Here is a 7,649-nt window from a genome sequence, read left to right as displayed (position 1 = left end):
GTGTGTGTACATGTGTATGTGTGTGTGTTTGTCTGTGTGTGTTTGTCTGTGTCCACTGAGCTTGTATGTGTTTGTGCATGTATATGAGGCATGTGTGTGCATGTGTGTGTCAGAGACTTGAGTGACCAGACCATGGTCATGAATGTGTCCTGCATGATAACAGCGTTGCAAGAATGGAGTATGTGTTTTTGTGTGTGTGTGTGTGTGTGTGTGTGTGTGTGTGTGTGAGGAGACTACTGCAGAGCAAGTGTCTAGTGTCCCCAACAACCCATGGGAACATAGCCACAAACACTCACACACACACACACACTAATACACACTCAATACCCTGCTGATATGCACGTAAGCCTGTGTGGTATATTATTCGACAGAGAGGGGTAGACAGCAATATATAATGGATAAAGAGATAAACAAGGCCTAAGGGAAAGAAAGAGAGAGATGAGAGAGGGAGAGAGAGAGAGACAGATGAGAGAGTGAGTATGAAGGAGAGATACAAGATGGGTTGGGTGAGAGGAGAGAGAGAGAGAGGACACAGAGAACTGATCTCTATCTCTCTCTCTCTCTCTCTCTACTCTCTTCTCGTGGTTTTGATAGCGACGCTAAATGAAGAAATTAAAAATGAATGCATGTAAACTGCTCTAAACTTCCCCTTTGCTGTAAATAAAAGCTCCCATTGGAATTCATACAAATTGCATGGTGACTTCTGATGGAAATGGGGGAGGGGAGAGGAGGAGAGGGAGAGGAGGAGAGAGAAGGAGGGAGGGAGAGAGAGAGAGGAGGAATGCAAAGGAAAGCAGAGGAAAAGGTGAAGGCTATTTGTGGGGGGAGGGGCGTGATAAGGGATGAGGGAAGAGGGAGAGAGAGAGGTGCAGAGACGGAGGAATGAGAAACAAGGAGGCAGAACGGATAGAACGGAGCAAGGAGAGAGAGAGAGAGAGAGAAAGAGAGAGAGAGAAGAGAAGCAGAGAGCAGAGACTGAGGAACTGAGATGGAATGGAGAGAATATTCCGTTCAAAAAAGTGCAGCACTGCACATAAGCAAAATGCACAGTTCAGCAAGCCCTGAGAGATGAGAAAAGATGGGGAAAGAAAGTGGGAAAGAAAGAGGGAGGAGGGAAAAGGGGAGAGAGAGAGAGAGAGAGAGAGAGAGAGAGAGAGAACCAGAAGAACTAAAAGCGAAGAAAAATATCAAGGGGAAAAAAAAAACAAGGGGAGAGACAGAGCACACAAACTGTGAGAGAAGAGTGAGACTCATTTTCCGTATGCAAATGAGGTATGGAGGGAAGCGGCTGGAGGCGTGAAAATCTGGACACCTGCATCCAATGAGATGTTTCCATAGCACACCTGGCCCCAGCATCCACTGGCCTGTTAGCCCGTAGGGCCTCCAAGCCCACACAGACACAGAGGTCACCCCCCCACCCCCCCCTAAACACAAACACATTCACACTCATACACACAGACACATACACAAACGGTCAGAGAGGCCTAAAGCTAACCACCACTGATGGTCCTTTCCATCAGAAGAGAGATCCGCCCACTCTGCCTGAGCTTGCGTCAGATTGGCTCATTGTGTGAGATGAGTGCGGCAGGATGGATGTGTTCAAGGATGTGTGCGTGTCAATGTGTGTGTGTGTGTGTGTGTGTGTGTGAAAGAGGTCATGCTTACTGAGTAGATAGACTAGAATTGAGACCGTACAGGAGCAATAAAACCATTCAAAAGGTGTCACCTGGTACACATAGATCTATTTAATGGTTTCACGCTGATTAAAACCACAGAGTGGTAGAGAGAGAGAGAGAGAGGGAGACAGAGAGAGAGAGCTGGTAATGACAAGTTGAAAAGGGCCAAAACAAGCAAAGAACAGTTGGTATTATGATTATATAGGCTATATATATAAATATATAAAAAGAAGAGCAATAGAAAAGAGAGGAAAAATGAGAAAAAAAAAACAACAACCAATGAAAAAGTCAGACAGAGAGAAAATGTTCTTGGTAGACTGCTGAAACATCCCTGAGGAAAGGGGAAAAGAGTGACTTTTATATGACCTGACATTTCCAATGCGCACAGACGAAGCTTGGCTGTATTTAAATAAATAAAACCTCAAAACCCAAAGGTCTCATAAACAAGATCAGCTCTTTTGTGTGTGTGTGCATGTGTGTGTGTGTGTGTGTGTGCGCGCGCGTGTGTTGCGTGTACATGCATAAGAGGTAATTAACTCAAACATACTGTGTGGCATAAACCCAGTCTTTCTATCACCAGTTTTACGTTTCTAATAAATAATCTTCTCTAATTTCAGGCACAAATATCCGGTGGTCTGGTGTGTCAAATAATCTTCTCTAATTTCAGACACAGATATCCGGCGGTCTGGTGTGTCGTTCCACCTGTAATCAGATAGACTAAGCGATGTACGGTTTCCAGACCTAGATCATTAAAGCGAGGACTGAATCAAAATTTAACTCCACGTCTTTCAAACCTCGGGTCCAGTGCCGAACCCTGTACATCCTAATCATCATGCCTCACAAGTTTTTGTGTTTAAATAAAAAGTTCAGTCAATACTACAACCGATCTGGCAAATCTGTCCTTTCAATCTATCCGAGAGGCACAAATAGACGTGGGCGGACTCCATCAGACGGTCTGTGGATGATGATAACTTTATTTCTGACCTAGATGAATAGAAGGACAGGTTTTGCTCTCTACGGAAAAGAAAACCAAGACAGCGAAGCCAAAAGTCTTCCGTCCTGCTTCAGAGACAGATATAGTCCTGCCTCTGCTTATGATCTTTTCCTCTTTCTTTTTGTCTTCCATTTTACGATTTTGACTAAAAATCCCGTAGAGATGGATTTCCGCAATAACTTGTCGTCAAGGTCAAGACGACTCTGCTCCGTGCATCTCGACCGGCAACAATTTCGGGAAAATAATCCCCTTGTTAGAGGAAGTAATCTCTTTCCATCTGAGCACGGATGCAATTTGGCCGCTCACTCGCTCGTCCTCAGCCGAAGCAGAACCGCAGAGCGCCTAAAACTCACGGAATAACGTCGGAACTGTACACTTTCATTCTTCTGAATCAGGGCCCCACACAATAACCGAGGCCTCTGTTTTAAATTAGGGGGACTCGGTATTCTGAGGATGTGGCATTTGAATGTGATACTATCATTTCTTGGGTGAATGACCGTAGAAAAAAACAGCAACTTGAAAAAGGGTAAAATTGGTTTGATTCGTGATACTCGCGAAACGTTGTGTGGCGGGAGAGTCTCTGTCTACTTACACTTTTTTATCGGCGTTGTAATGGTTTATATTTCTTCATCGCTTAGCTTTTTATGGCGTTTTCACAATTAGACTAGAATCAAAGTTAAAGCTCAAACAACAGAGGTTTTACACCCCCGCCGACTTAATCTTCCAGTAAAACGTTGAAAGTACCTGTAACTTGGTTTAATTGCGATCTTTTTCGTGTTTATTTTTTTTTCTAGCAGAGTAAATTCATTACAACCAGTGAAGGTTTATTTACGGTTTTGCTAATTAAATGGATCAAAGGCTCACTTGTAATCCCGGACTCATTGTTTTCACACTGACGTGTTGGGAAAAGGTATGGGCTCTGCTGATTCTGCAGACAGAAAAAAAAAGAGAGAGAGAGAGAGACGACGCTCCAGCGCAGTAGCTAGTCTGGCCACGATCCAGAGCAAAGTTGGCTATCAAAGCCGCATCTCATATTGCGCAATCTATTATCTCAGAAACCCACAGATCCGTTATCACTGCCCGCATCTTTTGTTCCAAAAAAAATCCGCCTTTCATCTAAGGCCTGAGTGGATTATGGTGCTGCTGACCCCCCCCCCCGAGTCTGTTTTCGTAATGTAACCAGAGATCCCGTGTTACTTCATTTTTTGACTCAGTTCAGGGAATTCCTGAACGGAGCAGAAAGTTGAATGTCGGTGCTTTTCTTTTTAATCGGCGTTTTTGTTGTTGTTTGTTTGTTTGTTTGTTTGTCTGTTTTCCAGCTGGATTCAAATCAGAGCCTCCATTAATATCGCAGTGAGTGAGGGCTTTCAGTTACCAGCGGGGCCAATGAATATGTGAGTAGGTGTTTTTGCAACCAGAGCACAATATTGCCTCTAGTGCCTGGATGAGAGTGGGTGACATGCCTCTGACCCAACACTCAGAGAGACAGACAGTAAAGGGGGTGGGCGGCGTATAGAAAAATGCCCCCCCCCCCTCCCCGATTTGATCATTTGGTCTTTTGTGTCACAGCCCTGTTCTCGTTGTTAGTGTGGTCACCTACACAGCCCTCCCACTCACCTCTCCAACTCTGTTGGTGTGTTTTGTCGCTCCGTTTTTTCTCTCTCTCTCTCTCTGTCTCTCTCCCTCCCTCTCGCTCTTTCTCCTCTCGCACTTCCTGCACTCTGTTGGACTGTTACTCTTTTTGTTCTGTCTGAGACTGTGATGCTGTTCCTAATCTCTCCCTCACTTTCTTTTGACACAGCAAACTCTTTCATGTCCCTTTTCTCTCTTCTTCCCAAAGCATGGCACATGCCATTTTCTCTCTCTCTCTCTGTATGCTGTTTTCTCTCCCCTTTTCCATGAAATCTTGCGATGATTTGGTTGTTTGTTTGCTCCCAACCCCCTCGTTCTTCAGCATCTCCCCCACACTCACACGGTTCGTTCGACTGTATCGTACACACAGAGATCTCCTTGACTTTCCTCTCTCCCCCTCTTTCTCGCACCATTGGTCAGTACTGTGGATGGGCTGTTTCTCACACAGTGATGGGCTCTAGCTTTTCTCTCTATCTTTCTCTCTCTCGCTCTCTCTTCCCTCGCTCTCTCTTTCTCTCTTTCCTTCTCTGCTTCAGCAGTCCTCTCTTCCGTGTGCTATTCATCGATTTAAAAAACAAACAAACAAACAAAATTGCACGTATATCTAATGGGGAAACAAAATCATGAACACCAAATGAGGATGACAATAATACTTTCCTAGCATTGGGAATTGTGAAAATAAACTGTCAAAGATACAATACAGCATATCGAACCCTCAGTACCTTCCCTTTATTCAGTACCTAGTACTTTATGCCTTTTATCTATTCATAGAGGTCTTTAAGGAAATTAACTGTTTATGACCTTTGGTCCCTCTTACACACGCACACGTGCACATGCGCGCGCACACACACACACGCACACACACACACACCTGAGGCAGAGACGGTCCACTCCTACCGCACGTTCACCTCTCCAGAGACCTTCATTACTAGCCATTCACTGGCTCTTATCTTAATGTGGCTTGGGCAGAATTAGCCTGCTGCTCAATAAGTCTCCACTCTTTCTCAGGCACTCCACTCAGGGCAGGGGCCTTGTCTCGGTTCAAATGGATCCTTCATCCAATCAAGATTGGACAAGGCTTTAACGGTGCTTGAGTTTGTGTAATTATTATTGCCAAAGCCTTTAGAAAGGCTCTGAGGTTGTTGTGTGTCTTCTCCCTGGGATGAGTGTGTGTGTGTGTGTGGGTGTGTGGGTGTGGGTGTGGGTGTGTGGGTATTTTAACTGTAAAAGTGGGGACCGAAGGAATGGAGGGTACCACAAGTACAGAAAGTTGTGACAAATTCTCTGTTTTTGAGGACTGACTGCTGGTCCTAAAAAGATAAGGCATTTCTCTTTATAAAAGACATTGTTGTTACTGGTAAAGTGAACAGTGTGAAAATGTTTCTGGCCAGGGTTAGGGTTAGGTTCTTATTCTTTACTTTTACTAAAATGGATGTCAGTGGTCGGTTCCCAGTTCTATAGTATGACAAACATATGTGTGTGTGTATGTGTGTGCTCAGCTGTGTGACTTGTGCAGACTGATTCCCGACAAAGCCAGCAAAGCTTCCTTTGATATTACGCTTGACAATAGAGTGTGCAGGGGTTGATTTAAGGAAGAGAAAAAATGGGTTAGGTACAAATAAAAGGAAGAGAAAGAAGAAAACAAATACACGGGGGTGGAGAACAAATTTGTAGGTGTGTGTATATGACTGAGAGAGAGCTAAAGTGAGAGAGCAAGCGAGAGAGAGATCAGAAAATAATCATAGACTGAGATTATGAAAGAGGAGAGAGAGAGAGAGAGAGAGAGAGGGTGAGTGGAGTTAAGAGGATGTCAGTGTTGAAGAGGTTTGAATGCCACCGAGGTGAACATTCCGGACTATTGGGAGCTTTGTTGCCATGACTGTGATGTGAACTCCATTCGTTTTCATTTGATGCATTGTGCTGCTTGCTTAACACCCCCTCACACCCTGCTCACCATGCCACCTGTCTCCAGACGAGACCCCCGCCACACACACACATCCACACATACAGAGAGAGAATGTGAGTTGTATCATCTAGTCTTACAGTCCCTAAACAAATAGTGAATAGACCAGACATATCATAAATACTGAAAAAAAAACACTGAAGAGGATTTGACAAGAACATGGAGAAGCAAAAGAAAAAAAAACAAAAATTGAAAAGGACATTATGATTCCTGTAAGCAAACAGGGTGACAAACTACTATAGGGTCTTCTTTAGAAAAATGACCCTTGACGTCTGCCGAACAATAGAGACATATGATTCTGTTGGATGGAGGCGGCGTTATATGAGAATGTTCGTCATTACATGACAGAGAGCTATCGGAATAATCACCACTGATAGCACGCGCGCACCGGGCAGGGCGAAATAGAGCCATGGTTACGTGAAATGGCTGCGCTTTCACAGCTGAAGTGAAACCGTGGTAAACAGGATGTGAGGCCTGGAGAATAACTGGAAAAGTTATTTTTGTGAAACAAAAACAGCGAGAAAAGAGAGAATGACTGAGCCGTCTAATGGGCTGCGGTCAGACGAGAGCTTCATTAGAGTGAAATACTGTCAGAGAGCGCTAACACCTACACTAAACGAGAATGACTTACCCTCCCGTGAATAATGGCACCATAAAATACACGTAGATGGATAAAATTTACCACTGTTATGCTCTCTCTTTTTCTTTTCCTTCTCTGTCTGTCCACTAGCAATGGCTATTTGAGAAGCAAATCCGATCTTACGTGTCCATGCCAGCGTTACCACAGTTTCACATCACCCCCTGACACGCAGAACAAAGACACTGCCAACTTGATACAAGCACTGTTTGCACTCTCCTCAACTACAACAGCGCCACAATTCAGCGAGTTCTTTGTACGAGTTCTTTATAATCGAAACAGTACAGAATAAAGGTGATCTAGCCCCCCCCCCCCCCCCCCCCCCCAGTTCAGACGGTATGTTACTTTCGTTTCTCCACAATGCCCGGGAAAAGGGGTAAGCCAGGAAGTTAGTGTAACAGTAAGTGCCAAAATCCTGCCTGTGCCAGAGAAATTTACCGCGGTTTGAGGCTGAATATGCGTGTAGGAGGCGGTTTCGCTTATTTTAATGAAATGTCAACATCTTTATTTCACTAGGGGAATTACTTCCATGGGTTTAGATCAAAGGATAAAGCTTGGCTTATGCTAAAGGTTTCCTCTGCGAATTCCAAAGCCAAGTGTCAAGCTGAAATATTAATTTCGGCACGACGTACAATAGAACAGAAGAAAGGTAATGCTTCTCGTAGCCTGCTCCTCCGTGACACAAACCTTAGCTGACAAGCATCTCAGAAGGCAATTGGGGCTTAGCGAGGTTTCGCATCAGCATTA

This window comes from Chanos chanos, chromosome 9 (genome assembly GCF_902362185.1).
Source record: "Chanos chanos chromosome 9, fChaCha1.1, whole genome shotgun sequence".
Taxonomy (NCBI): domain Eukaryota; kingdom Metazoa; phylum Chordata; class Actinopteri; order Gonorynchiformes; family Chanidae; genus Chanos; species Chanos chanos.
The sequence above is the reverse complement of the archived record's forward strand: the minus strand, read 5'-3'. Positions refer to the sequence as shown.